Below are 15,106 nucleotides of genomic sequence, written 5' to 3'. Positions count from 1 at the left end.
AACAATCTATCATGCTGATGGTCAACAAAAGAAAGCCAGAGTAGCCATACTTATATCAAACAATCCAAACTTCAAAATAAAGTCTGTATCAAAAGATGCAGAAGGGCATTATATCATAATCAAGGGGTCGATAGACCAAGAAGACCTAACAATTGTAAACATCTATGCACCAAATTTGAGAGCATGCAAATATATAAATCAATTAATCACAAACATAAAGAAACTCATTGATAGTAATACCATAATAGTAGGAGACTTCAACACCCCACTCACAGCAATGGACATATCATCTAATCAAAAAATCAACAAGGAAACAATGGCTTTGAATGACACATTGGACCAGATGGACTTAACAGATATATTCAGAATATTTCATCCTAAAACAACAGAATATACATTCTTCTCCACTGTACATGGAACGTTCTCCATAATAGACCATATACTAGGACACAAATCAGCCCTAAGTAAGTACAAAAAGATCGAGATCATACTGTGCATATTTTCAGACCACAATGCTATGAAACTCGAAATCAACCACAAGAAAAAATTTGGAAAGGTAACAAATACTTAGAGACGAAAGAACATCCTACTAAAGAATGAATGGGCTAACCAAGCAGTTAAAGGGGAAATTAAAAAGTATATGGAAGTCAATGAAAATGATAGTACCACAACCCAAAACCTCTGGGATGCAGCAAAGGCAGTCATAAGAGGAAAGTATATAGCAATTCAGGCCTTCCTAAAGAAGAAAGAAAGATCTCAGATACACAACCTAACCTTATGCCTTAAGGAGCTGGAAAAAGAACAGCAAATAAAACCCAAAACCAGAAGAAGAAAGGAAATAATAAAGATTAGAACAGAAATTAATGCTATCAAAACCAAGAAAAACAGCAGAACAGATCAATGAAACAAGAAGCTGGTTCTTTGAAAGAATTAACAAAATTGATAAACCACTAGCCAGTTTGATCAAGAAGAAAAAGGAAAGGACCCAAATAAGTAAAATCAAGAATGAAAAAGGAGAGATCAAACCAACACAGCAGAAATACAAACAATTATAAGAGAATATTATGAGCAATTATATGCCAGCAAAATGAGCAATCTGGAAGAAATGACAAATTCCTAGAAACATATACACTACCAAAACGGAAACAGGAAGAAATAGAACATTTGAACAGACCCATAACCAGTAAGGAAATGGAATTAGTAATCAAAAATCTGCCAAAAAACAAGAGTCCAGGACCAGATGGCTTTCCAGGGGAATTCTACCAAACATTTAAGGAAGAGTTAACACCTATTCTCTTGAAACTGTTCCAAAAAATAGAAATGGAAGGAAAACTTCCAAACTCTTTCTATGAAACCAGAATTACCTTGATTCCAAAGCCAGACAGAGACCCCACTAAAAAGGAGAACTATAGACCAATTTCCCTGATGAACATGGATGCAAAAATCCTCAACAAAATATTAGCCAACCGGATCCAACAATACATTAAAAAAATTATTCACCACGACCAAGTGGGATTTATACCTGGGATGAAGGGCTGGTTCAATATCCACAAAACAGTTAATGTGACTCATCACATCAATAAAAGAAAGGACAAGAACTATATGATCCTCTCAATAGATGCAGAGAAAGCATTTGACAAAATACAGCATCCTTTCTTGATAAAAACCCTCAAGAAAGTAGGGATAGAAGGAGCATATCTCGAGCTCATAAAAGCCATATATGAATGACCCAATGCTAATATCATCCTCAATGGGGAAAAACTGAGAGCTTCCCCCCTAAGGTCAGGAACAAGACAGGGATATCCTCTCTCACCACTGTTATTCAACATAGTATTGGAAGTCAGCCTCTGCAATCACACAACACAAAGAAATAAAAGGCATCCAAATTGGCCAGGAGGAGGTCAAACTTTCACTCTTCGCAGATGACATGGTTCTCTATCTGGAAAACCCAAAAGACTCCACCAAAAACTGCTAGAACTGATCCATGAATTCAGCAAACTTGCAGGATATAAAATCAACACACAGAAATAGGTTGCATTCCTATACACCAACAATGAAGCGACAGAAAGAGAAATCAAGGAATCAATCCCATTTACATTTGCACCAAAACCCATAAAATACCTAGGAATAAATCTAACCAAAGAGGTGAAACATCTATACACTGAAAACTATATAAAACTTATGAAAGAAATTGAAGAAGACACGAAGAAATGGAAAAAGATTCCACACTCCTGGATAAGAAGAACAAATATTGTTAAAATGTCAATACTACCCAAAGCAATCTACATATTCAATGCAATCCCTATGAAAGTAACACCAGAATTCTTCACAGAGCTAGAACAAATAATTCAAAAATTTGTATGGAACCAGAAAAGACCCTAAATAGCCAAAGCAATCTTGAAAAAGAAAACCAAAGCAGGAGGCATCACAATCCCAGACTTCAAGCTATACTACAAAGCTGTAATCATCAAGACAGTATGGTACTGGCACAAGAACAGACACTCAGATCAATGGAACAGAATAGAGAACCCAGAAATGGACCCACAAACTTAGGGCCAACTAATCTTTGACAAAGCAGGAAAGAATATCCAGTGGAATAAAGACAGTCTCCTCAGCACGTGGTGTTGGGAAAACAGTGACATGCAGGAGAATGAACCTGGACCACTTTCTTACACCATGCACAAAAATAAACTCAAAATGGATGAAAGACCTCAATGTAAGACAGGAAGCCATCAAAATCCTCAAGGAGAAAGCAGGCAAAAACCTCTTTGATCTTGGCTGCAGCAACTTCTTACTCAACACGTCTCCAGAGGCAAGGGAAACAAAAGCAAAAATGAACTACTAGGACCTCGTCAAAATAAAAACCTTCTGCACAACGAAGCAAACAATCAGCAAAACTCAAAGGTGACCAAATGGATGGGAGAAGATATTTGCTAATGACACATCAGATAAAGGGTTAGTATCCAAAATCTACAAAGAACTTATCAAACTTAACACCAAAAAAACCCAAATAATTCAGTGAAGAAATGGGCAAAAGACATGAATAGACACTTCTCCAAAGAAGACATCCAGATGGCCAACCGACACATGAAAAAATGCTCAACATTACTCATCATCAGGGAAATACAAATCAAAACCACAATGAGATACTACCTTATACCTGTTAGAATGGCTAACATTAACAACTCAGGCAACAATGTATGTTGGCGAGGATGCGGAGAAAGAGGATCTCTTTTGCATTTTGGTGGCAATGCAAGCTGGTGCAGCCACTCTGGAAAACCGTATGAAGGGTCCTCAAAAAACTAAAAATAGAACTACCCTACAACCCAGCAATTGCACTACTAGGTATTTATCCAAGAGATACCGGTGTGCTGTTTTGAAGGGACACATGTACCCCCATGTTTATAGCAGCACTATCAACAATAGCCAAAGTATGGAAAGAGCCCAAATGCCCATCAATGGATGAACGGATAAAGAAGATGTGGAGATATAGAATAGTAATAATGGAGTATTACTTGGCAATCAAAAAGAATGAAATCTTGCCATTTGCAGCTACGTGGATGGAACTGGAGGAAATTATGCTAAGTGAAATTAGTCAGTCAGAGAAAGACAAAAATCCTATGACTTCCCTCATATGAGGACTTTAAGAGACAAAACAGATGAACATAAGGGAAGGGAAACAAAAATAATACAAAAACAGGGAGGGGGACAAAACAGAAGAGACTCATAAATATGGAGAACAAACTGAGGGTTGCTGGAGGAGTTGTGGGAGGGGGGATGGGCTAAATGGGTAAGGGGAATTAAGGAATCTACTCCTGAAATCATTGCTTCACTCTATGCTAACTAACTTGGATGTAAATTTTAAAAAAATAAAAAATAAAGTTAAAAAATAAATAAAAACTAAAAAAATAAAAAAAATTCAACATAATAAAGAAGGATAAAGGTATAATCATTAAAAGGATAAATAAGAATGAGAGGAAACATTTGCAACATATGTAAGACAAAATATTATTAGTTTCAGTACATTAGCTTCAACAAATCAAGAGAAAAGCAAGAAATCCCATAGAAATATGGGTAAAAGATATGAATAGCCATTTTATGAGATAGGAACTATAAATGTCTAATAAACATGTGAAACCATACTCAACGTAAGTGGTAAAGGGAAGAGCTAATTACCAAAAAAAAAGAAAAAAAAAGGAAAATCCAAGACTCCATTTTTTGGGGGTACATCAGATCAGTAAAACCAATAATTTTTGATAGTATTAACTAAGAGAGGTATGGGAAACAAACAGTTTCTGATGGGTGTAAAGATCAGTACAGCTGTTTCAGACAGCAGTTTGCAAGGATGACCCAATATCTCTGTTTTTCAGCACCTACTCAAAGGACTATTGTTCATGTGCACGAGGAGGTAATATTACAATATGGTTTGCAACATCAAAAAATGGGAAACAAACTTTGCTATCCTTCTGAAGGGCAATTTCATGCTAGGCTGCATAGGAGCTAAAAAGAATGAGGTTGCCTCTGTGGAGGAGACCTCTCTGACTGTCTAAAACACCACCTCTGTTTCTACTCCTTTATCCCACTTTCTTTCTCCTTGTACCCATCACTCCATGTTATATTACTCACGCACATGCATATTTGACTATTGTCTTTCTTCCTTTCTAACATGTAAGCATAACAAGAATAGAGACTTAGTCTATTTCTCCATTGCTGTATATGCAGCCCCTGGCACATAATTGGGACTCAGTAAGTGGAAACTGAATGAATAATGTGGAGCTATATGTAACAACATGGAAATATTTTCAAGGCATACCTAATAAAGAAGAAAAAGCAAGTTATAGAATAATACATCTAGGATGATATAGTTTATGTACAGTAGGTAAAAAACCAACTTTTTAAAAATACCTTTCTAACAATTCCACTCTCTCCTCATCCCCTTTCATTTCTTTTTTTTTTTCTTTTTCTTTTCTTTTTAAAATTTTTTTTTTTAACGTTTATTTATTTTTGAGACAGAGAGACAGAGCATGAACGGGGGAGGGTCAGAGAGAGGGAGACACAGAATCTGAAACAGGCTCCAGGCTCTGAGCTGTCAGCACAGAGCCCCACGCGGGGCTCGAACTCACGGACCGCGAGATCATGACCTGAGCCGAAGTCGGCCGCTTAACCGACTGAGCCACCCAGGCGCCCCATCCCGTTTCATTTCAAGCTTGGCCATCTTAGGCTCATCATCTTCGCAGAAATGTATATTTCGACAGAAGGTAGGAATGTCACAAATATGTTTCTTCCTAACTCTCGCTTTCAACAGTGTCAATTCTCTTAGGGGAAGAAAGAGAATTCTGAGTCTTCTCCCTCCACCCTCTCCACAACCAAAACAAAGCAACAACCCACCTTGAGCTGAGAGGAGAAGGGAAAGTGGGGCAAGTGATGAGAACATAGATTCCTTTGGGGGAACTATCTCACCCAGGCAGAGCTCAGGAGGTGAAAAGCAGAGGGGTTTGGGCAGAAGGGAACTGGGATGGCATTGCAGGGATTCTCTTATTTTAACAGGCACTACCAGAAGACTGATTCCTACTCTTCCCATGTTGACGTGGCAAAGACAGACTCTAGTTCTAAGGAGCCAGGCTGAGGGAAACAAGGGTGTTCTCCACAGATGCCTGTGGGGCAGATCACTTAGAGGACCAGATGCTTCTCTAACTGCCACTAAATGTACCTTATTTTTATTTTATTTTATTTTAATTAATTTGTAAAAATGGAGTGTAGTTGACACACAATGTTACATTAGTTTCAGGTGCACAACATAGCGATTCAACAAAGGTAGACATTATTGCTATGTTTCTTACAAGCGTAGCTACCATCTTTCACTGTACGACACTATTATAATATCATTGACTACATTCCTTATGTGGTGGCTTTTATTCCTGTGACTTCTTCATTCTATACCTGGAAGCCTGTATCTCCCACTCCTCTTCACCCATTTTTCCCATCTGCCGCACACCTCTCCTGTCTGGCAGCTGGCAGTTTGTTCTCTGTGTTTACAGTTCTGATTCTACTTTTGTTTGTTTGTTTATCTTTTGTTTTTAGATTCTACATAAGATGAAATAATGTCTTCCTCAGTCTGACTAATTTCACTCAGGGTAATACTCTCTAATACTCTTTAGGTCCATGCATGTTTTCACAAATGGAATACTTGTGTACCCTGGGTGGGAATGTAAATTGGTACTGTGGAAAACAGTATGCTGGCTCCTCAAAACATTATGTATAGTAAGTACATACTCTCTGATGTAATAATTCTACTCCTGGGTATTTACTCAAAGAAAAAACCCCACTAATTCAATATATGCACCCCTATGTTTACTGCAGCATTAGTTACAATAGTCAAGATATGGAAGCAATCTAAGAGTTGACCAATAGATGAATGGATAGGGAAGATGTAGCCTCTCTATATAGTGGAATATTACACAGCCATAACCACCACCAAATTTAAATGCAGCCATGTCAAAAGAGAGGAAGGAAGGGGCTGATGGACTGGGAGCAAGGTTTTTCATGCTACCATAATAAGTCCTCTAAATATTAATGATTTTCCTACATTCAGAGTAGAGGCTGAATAGAGTAGAGGCTGAGCTTACAGCTGTACCTGTGTAATAGGTGCATAGAGAAACATCTGGAAGTTTGCAAGCATGAACAGAGGACGTGAACTATGGTTAGTAGTGAAGAAAGGCTTTACCTTGATCTGTAATGTTTGGACTTTATACCAAGAATGTGTTCAGGGTGCCTGGGTGTCTTAGTCGGTTAAGCACCTGACTTTGATCACATGGTTTGTGACTTCAAGCCTGTGTTGGGCTCTGTGCTGGAAGCTCAGAGCCTGGAGCCTGCTTCAGATTCTGTCTCCCTCTCTCTCTACCCCTTCCCCTGCTTGCACTCTGTGTCTCTGTCTCTCAAAAATAACCATTAAAAAAACTTTTTTAAAACAATGTGTTCATATACTCAGTGTAATTAAAAATAAGAATTTCCAAAAGATAAAAGATAAAAAGACAACTCAATGGACTTCTTGCCAAAAGGTTGGGCAAGAGTTATTGGATTCAGTAAGGCTGTGCAGAGGAGCTGAGTTTAGAGCTGATGGGCTTCTAAGGAGGAACCCAATAAGCCAGGGGTAGAGCTGGCTAAGTTCGACCTATAGGAAGATGTGATTCTGCACTTTTACTGATTCTTCATGTAGGTAATTCCTCTGGTCTCCCTACAGATTCATCTACCAGCCTAAAAATACTAGAATTTATAAGAGTTCGTAACTCAAGAATTAATCAAAGGTTTATGAGGAAAAAGATGAAACATTAAATCTAAGTTCTGTCATAGATATGCCTTTTTAATTACTTGGGGAAACAATATAAAAATCTGATATTTATGACTGTCTCCTGCTTTTACAGCTGGTTTCAATTATGTTAAGTTGTGTATAGCTTAAATTTCATTTTCTACGTGCCCTTGCTTTATTTAACTAGTATGGCTTTAAAATTAATTGTGTTTTTCATTTCTTGATGCCTTCTGTTTCTTGAAGTTAATGACTGCTTTGAAATAATTTTTAGTAAGCTAACATGTAATTATAAAACAATTGAAGTAGAAAAATGTGGACTTTGAAAAACATTTCATTTAAAAATCACTAGTGTTTGAGGGTCCCAAACTCCAGGTGCACTGATGCCTACCCATAATGATTTATCTTAAAGACACTGTGTCTGTTAACCTTTTTTTTTTCCATATCATGATCCTTTTTCTTTCCATATCATGATTGGCAACTTCTTCCTGCCAATTAAATTGTTCCTTTCAAGACTGATTCAAGGATGAAGTCATCCTCTCTCTCAGGCAGTTCCTACCGACCTCGTGATGTATCTGATGGTCTTGTGATTTCCACTGCATTGCCATGATGCAGCAGGCATAGAGTAAATGATGATTTAAGCACAAAAGAAATTTAGTAAGGAATATGCATAGCTCACAGAATCTCTGTAAGCTGGAAAACCAGCACTGTGAAATGGGCAGTCTAATCAAGGGGAACACTGTTGCTGGACCACAATTGGTGCCATAGCTTACAATACCATTACTGTGAACAAGTGCACCTGACAAATCATGCCTGGGGCACTGGTCCAACAACTGCCAGATGGGCTGGCAAAGTAAGTATTCTGCATTTTCTGGGTCTGGAATGGAAGGAAGCCTCTACATCTCTCCTAAACTCAGAAGGTAGAAAACTCACAAAGAAGGGAGTTCAAAGGCCACAGAATTGCAAAAAATCATAAATGTGTATCACAGGGATTAAGTGGAGCCTTTTCTCATTTCCTGACCCTGAGAAATTTATAAACACTGGATCTCTAAATATTGGGTATTAAATGCCTAATTAAGTGTATTAGCTTTCTTTTGCTACAAAACAAATTACACCAAAACGTAGTGGTTTAGGGGTGCCTAGGTGGCTCAGTTGGTTAAGCATCTGACTTCAGTTCAGGTTATGATCTCACAGTTTTTGAGTTTGAGTCTCACATCTAGCTCTGTGCTGACAGCTCAAAGCCTGGAGCCTGCTTTGGATTCTGTGTCTCCCTCTCTCTCTGCCCCTCCCCTCCTTGTTCTCTCTCTCTCTCTCTCTCTCTCTCTCTCTCAAAAATAAATAAACATTAAAAAAAACTTAGCGGTTTAAAACAAAAAGAAGCATGTATTAATTTCACATAGTTTGTGTGAGCCAGAAAATTAGAGGCAACTGAACTGGGAAGTTCTGGCTTGGGAATCTCTCGTAAGGTTGTAGTCAAGATGTCAGCTGGGACTGCAGTCTTCGGAAGGCTTAACTGGGGCTGGAGGATTCACCTCAAAGAGGGCTTACTCACAGGCTGACAGTTGATACCAGGGGTTGGCAGAAGAGCTCTGTTTCTCCCCATATAAACCTTCTACAGGGTTTGAGTGCTTTCATGACTTGGAAGCTGTTAGTAAGCTAGGAGAGAGCAAAGCCCAAGCTGTAATGTTTTCTATGATATTTCTGCAAAATATTCTACTGCTTATACAAGTTAGTGCTATTCAGTATAGGAAAAAACTACACTGGGGGCATGGAAACGAGGAGGAGAGGATCACTGGAGGCTGGACATCACACTAAGCAAAATAGAAACTTGAAAACTCTTGAGTTAATTTCATAATCAAAGTGGAAAGTCAAATAGACTCACTATCCCTTTGACTCTGAGATATGTAGACACAAACTTGGAGTGAGGTTATCATAATTATTTGACTTGAAGTCCATAAACTTTCCTGAATCTATTAAGTTATGATTTAATGAAAGACAGAAATTAAAAGTGTCTCACAAAATAAATTATAGAATTTTTTTCCATTGAAGCCAATTTGGAATTTCTTCATCAAAAGATACTTCCTGTTACTATTCCAAAACTGTCAGAATAAATAAGAAACTAGAAAATTAAGGGGATTTGTTCTCCTTGGTGCATTGTTTGGCTGGAATGCTACCATATTGGAAGGTTCTTAAATTGTTTAAAAATATTAGATTCTTTTTACCTAGAATTAGGAACAGTCGTGCAGTTTTGGACATGGATGGTAAAAGATAAAGGTCATTATTTTCCATGCTAGGACATGTTTAAGACATTTTCTTGCTTAACTCTCACAAGCTTGACTTATTCCTTTCTTACCCTAGTGCTCCTACAAGATCAGTTGAGAAATGGAGAAAATTTTAACAAGTTTTCCTTTTTTGGCTCTAAGTGAAATTATTTGTATACATGTCCCTTTGGATTTACATAAATATCACTGTACTTAAGATGATAAACAGAAGAAAGAAGAGAAAGAAAGAAAGAAAGAAAGAAAGAAAGAAAGAAGATAGAAAGAAGGAAGGAAGGAAGGAAGAAAAGGAAAAGGAAAGAAAAAAGAAAAGAGTAATTTCCCAATATTCCCAATAATCAGCTTCTCAAGGGTAGAGAGAATGTGTTACCATCCTCAGGAGGTGAGTGAATTCATATTCGAATCCTGGAAGGGCTGGGGAATTTACTCAGCTCAAGGGTATGCCAACCACTTCAGCATTGCAAATGGGCTAAAAACAGAAGGCATCCCTCAGCTGGAAGAGGACTTCATAGAAGGTCCTACGAAATTTGATAGTGTTTACAGAATACAGGGTGATACCCCTTCACCCCAAAAAAAGAAGCAACATTTGGCTAGAATCTGTGCCAGCCATGTGCTGGAGCCAGCACTTTCTAACTCGTAAGATCAAATACCAAATGTTCAGGAAATTTGTGAACTGATTGTTAAACTATTGGTAGCTGGTGGTAATGCTTACGTCATACAACTCCATGCTCTCTCTTCACTCCCCTGCACTTTGCCAAAGAACCAGTTGTTATGGGCTGAATTGTTTCTCCCCAAAATTCGTATCTTGAGACCTTAACCCCTAATACCTCAGAATATGATTGTATTTGGAGATAGGGCCTTTAAAGAGGCAGTTAAGTTAAAATGAGGCCATTATGGTGGGCTCTAATCCAATTGCACAGAGGAAAGACCATGTGAGGACGCAGTGAAAAGTGGACATTGAAAGACAGGGAGAGAGGTCTCAGAAGTCAAATCTGCTGATCTTGATCTTAGAACTCCAGCTTCCAGAACTATGAGCAAATAAATTTCTGTTGTTTAAGCCACCTAGTCTGTGATATTTTTGTTATGGCAGGCTAGAAAACTAATTCACCAGTTCTCTGGGACCTGTAGGAGGTTTACAATGGGGTCCCTCAGAAAAAGTGGTACTATGATTAATTTACAACAGTAGGTGGTAGTGGTGGTGATGGTGATTAAAAAGCAGAGTTTTTTCTGGAGATAAAGCTGGTTGGTTCAAGTGAAGACAGTGCTCACAGGACAGCGAGAGTTGGTCCAGGGACGTATTGAGGATCTAGAACCACAGAGGCTTTTAAAAAGTAAAGGTGATTGCAGATCAGCTTGGGATGGTCTACAGCCAGGAGGGAGAACTTAAGGTTGCATTAGGAAAAGGAGACAGAAGCCAATACTGATAAGGACACTTGCTTTATGTGCCATAATCATTTCATCAATCTGCCCAAGAAGGCAGTTATTACTGGTTTTATGTATTTTACAGTCAAGAACATTGAGGCTCCAATTATTAAGTGGTGGAGAACCAAAGTTCTAACTCAGGGTTTTCCCACGATATTATTACCTCCCAGACCTTCCTTTAGCAAATTGTGAACAGGAAAATGAAGAGGTCTAATGGTTTAAGGGCCAGAAATCTTCCAGGAGCATGAAGGTATCTCCAAGTTCATGAAGAATGACAAGAAGTTTAAGGGATGAATATCTGAGCAGACAAAACCTTCCTCACTGAAAGGAGATAGGCCGACCTGTGAAATGGGCTTTGCATATAAGCTTCTGCTGTACAGCCAGGAAACTATGTGCATGAATAGGAGAACCGCATTCTTGTAGAAGCCAAAGGAACATTTTTATAAATAAGACCTGAGCCATCATACATAGTTGACAGGTCTATAGCCCTTACTGAACGGTCCAAAGGTAAGGATATGTCTTTGGCTTGGAACTGACCTCAAGGGGGAAAGCACATGTCCTTCAACTTAACTTTACTCTGATGATCTTTTTTGAACCTCTAGTTCCTTAAACTGGTATTCTCTGTGCATGAAGAAGGGCACTGCGGAGTGAGACTCGTTGCTCTTCAAAAAGATTATATGCTTCTGGAGGACAGGAAGTTTCTCTTCTTTGATATGTCTCTTGACAGCATGGCACACTGGGGGGAAAAATACTTGTCAATAAATGTGTTGAACAGACATCTGAAGTCTTTGCTGAAAACAAAATTGGCTTCAGGTTCTGTAGTTCTACCTCTGTGGTCTCACTGAACAAACATATGTTTTAGATCTGAAGCTATTCAAGACATGTGTTCTGACTTATTATTTATAACAAGCTGAAATGGAAAATGCAACCAGAAGGCTTAAAGAATTTGCCTGAGGACTACAAATGGAACACATGCAGGCTGTGAGATGGAAATCTGGGGACCCAGGAATAAGCAAGAATTATTCATTCAAGCTATGTGGCTCATGACCTTGTAATGGACTTTTCCCATCCTGCTGTGTAACTCACCCTGCAGAGGATCTGAAACCTTTAGCCCAAACTTTGTTAAAACCTCAAGCATTGTATTTTTGCGTGTTTTGTTGTTGTTGTTGTTTTCATTCTGGCTCAAAATCCAGAAGATATTGAGGCAAGGGCAAACTTCGTTCTCATTCCCCTCTGCCAGGAACTATTGAGGTAAAATTGACAAATAAAATTGTGACATACTTAAAGTGTACGATGTGATGGTTAGATATACATATACATTATGAAAGGTTTCCTCCCAAGTTAATTAACACATACATCACCTCACATGTTAAGTTTTGTGTGTGTGTATTTGTGTGTGTGTGTTTGTGTCTGTGTGTGTGTGAGAGAGAGAGAGCATTTAAGTTCTACTCTCTTAGCAATTATATGATACAGTGTTATCACCTATAGTTACCACGTTGTACGTTAGATCCTAAGAGCTTATCCATCTTACAGTTGAAAATTTATATCCATTTACCTACGTCTTTGTATTTCCTCCATCACTTAGCCTCTGGAAACCACTTTTCTACTGTTTCTATGAGTTCAACTTCTCTTCTCTTCTTTCTCTTCTCTTCTCTTCTCTTCCCTTCCCTTCTCTTCTCTGTTCTTTATTTCTTTCCTTCCTTCCTTCCTTCCCCCTTTCTCTTTCTTTTCTTTCTTTCTTTCTTTCTTTCTTTCTTTCTTTCTTTCTTTCTTTTTTCTTTCTTTCTTTCTTTCTTTCTTTCTTTCTTTCTTTCTTCCTACATAGAAGTGATACTGCACAGTCTTTGTCTTACTCTATCTGGCTTATTTAGCAAAATGCCCTTCAGTTTCATCTATGTTGTCACAAGTGATAAGAACAGTTTTGGAGCACCTGGGTGGCTCAGTTGGTTGAGCGTCCAACTTCAGCTCAGGTCATGATCTCGTGGTCCATGGGTTTGAGCCCCACGTCAGGCTCTGTGCTGACAGCTCCGAGCCTGGAGCCTGCTTCTGATTCTGTGTGTGTGTCTCTCTCTCTCTCTGCCCCTCCCCTGTCATGCTCTGTCTCTCTCTCTCTCAAAACTAAATAAAAAAATAACAAAAAAATTTTAAAAAAGAATAGTTTTTAAATGCTGAATTATACTCCATTGCATGTATAGACCACATTTTCTTGATGCATTTATCCAGTGACGAACACTTAGCTTATCTCCATACTTTGAATAATGAATAATGGTTATTTCCATTCTTTGAGTTGCGAATAATGCTGCAATGAACATGGGAGTACATTTTGTCTTAGATAATGATTTTGTTCCTGTTTTTATGTCCAGAAGTGGAATTGCTGGGTCATATAGTATTTCTGTTTTTAATTTCTTGAGGAATCTCTATACTATTTTCCATGGTGACTACCAATTTATATTCCCAACAACAGCGTACAAGGGTTTCCTTTTCTCCACATCATTGCCAGCATTTTTTATCTATCTCTTGTCTTTTTGATAATAATCATCCTAACAGGTGTGAGGTGATATCTTATTGTTTTGATTTTCATTTCCTAATGATTAGTGATGTTCAGCACCTTTTCATGTATCAGTTGGCCATTTGTATGTCCTCTTTGGAAAAAAGTCTATTGAGGTTCTTTGCCCATTTTTAATTGGGTTATGTTTTTGCTATTGAGTTGTATGAGTTTCTTGTAAATTTTGGATATTAATCCCTTACTGGAAATGTGGTTTGAAATATTTTCTCCCATCTCAAAGGTTTCTTTTTTATTTTGTTTACAGTTTTCTTTGCTGAGCAGAAGGTTTTTAATTTGATGTAGTCCCACTTGTTTATTTTTACTTTTGTTGCTTTTGCTTTTGGTATCAAATCCAAAAAATCATTACCAAGACCGGTGTCAAGGAGACTATCCAGTATGTTTTATTCTAATGGTTTCACAGTTTCAGGTATTATGCTTAAATCTCTAACCCATTTTGAGTAGATTTTTGTGTACAGTGTAAAATTAGAGTCCAGTTACATTCTTCTGCATGTGGCTATCCAGTTTTCTCAGTAACATTTAGTGAAAAGACTATCCTTTCTCCTTTGTATAGTCTTGACTCCTTTGTCATAAATTAATTGGTCCTGGGCTTATTTTTGAGCTCTCTATTTTGTTTCATTGATCGGTGTGTCTGTTTTTTTATGTGAATATGGTACTGTTTAAATTGTTGTAGATTTGTAATATAGTTTGAAATCAAGAATTGTGATGCATCCAGCTTTGCTTGTCTTTCTCAGGATTGCCTTAGCCATTCAGAGTATTTTGTGGCTCCATACGAATTTTAGGATTGTTTTTTCTATTTTTGTGAAAAATACCATTGGAATTTTGATAGGGATTGCATTGGACCTGTAGATTGCTTTGGGTAGCATGGACATTTTAATATATTAACTTTTCAAATCCATGCGCATGTCATATTTTTCCATTTATTTGTCTCTTCTCAGTTTCTTTATCAATGTCTTACCATTTTCAATGTATAAATCTTTCACTTACTTGACATTATTCCCAAGTATTTTATTCTTTTGCATGCTACTGTAAATGGGATTGGTTTCTTAATTTCTCTTTCTGATAATTCATTGTTAGTGTACAGAAATGCAACTGATTTGTGTATATTGATTTTGTATACTGCAACTTTACTGAATTCATTTATTCTAACAGGTTTTTTTGTGAAATCTTTAGGGTTTTCTGTATACAATATCATGTCATCTGAAAACAGAGACCTGTCTAATTTGGAAGTCTTTCATTTTTATTTCTTTCACAGTTTCTCTGGCTGGACTTCCAGTGCTATGTTGAATAAATATGCAAGAATAAGGCATCTTTGTCTTGTTCTTGATCTTAGAGGGAAAGTATTCAGCTTTTCACCAGTGAGTATGATGGCTGCAGGCTTACGATAGATGGCCTTTATCATGTTGACTTATGTTCCCTCTATATCCATTTCATTGATAGTTTTTATTAAGAAAGGGTGTCAAATTTTGTCAAATGCTTTTTCTGTACCAATTGAGATGATCATGTAAATTTTATTCTTTATTTATTAACATGGTGTAT

Source organism: Panthera uncia, chromosome C2 (assembly GCF_023721935.1).
Source record: "Panthera uncia isolate 11264 chromosome C2, Puncia_PCG_1.0, whole genome shotgun sequence".
Classification (NCBI taxonomy): domain Eukaryota; kingdom Metazoa; phylum Chordata; class Mammalia; order Carnivora; family Felidae; genus Panthera; species Panthera uncia.
Note: the sequence above shows the minus strand (reverse complement) of the source record.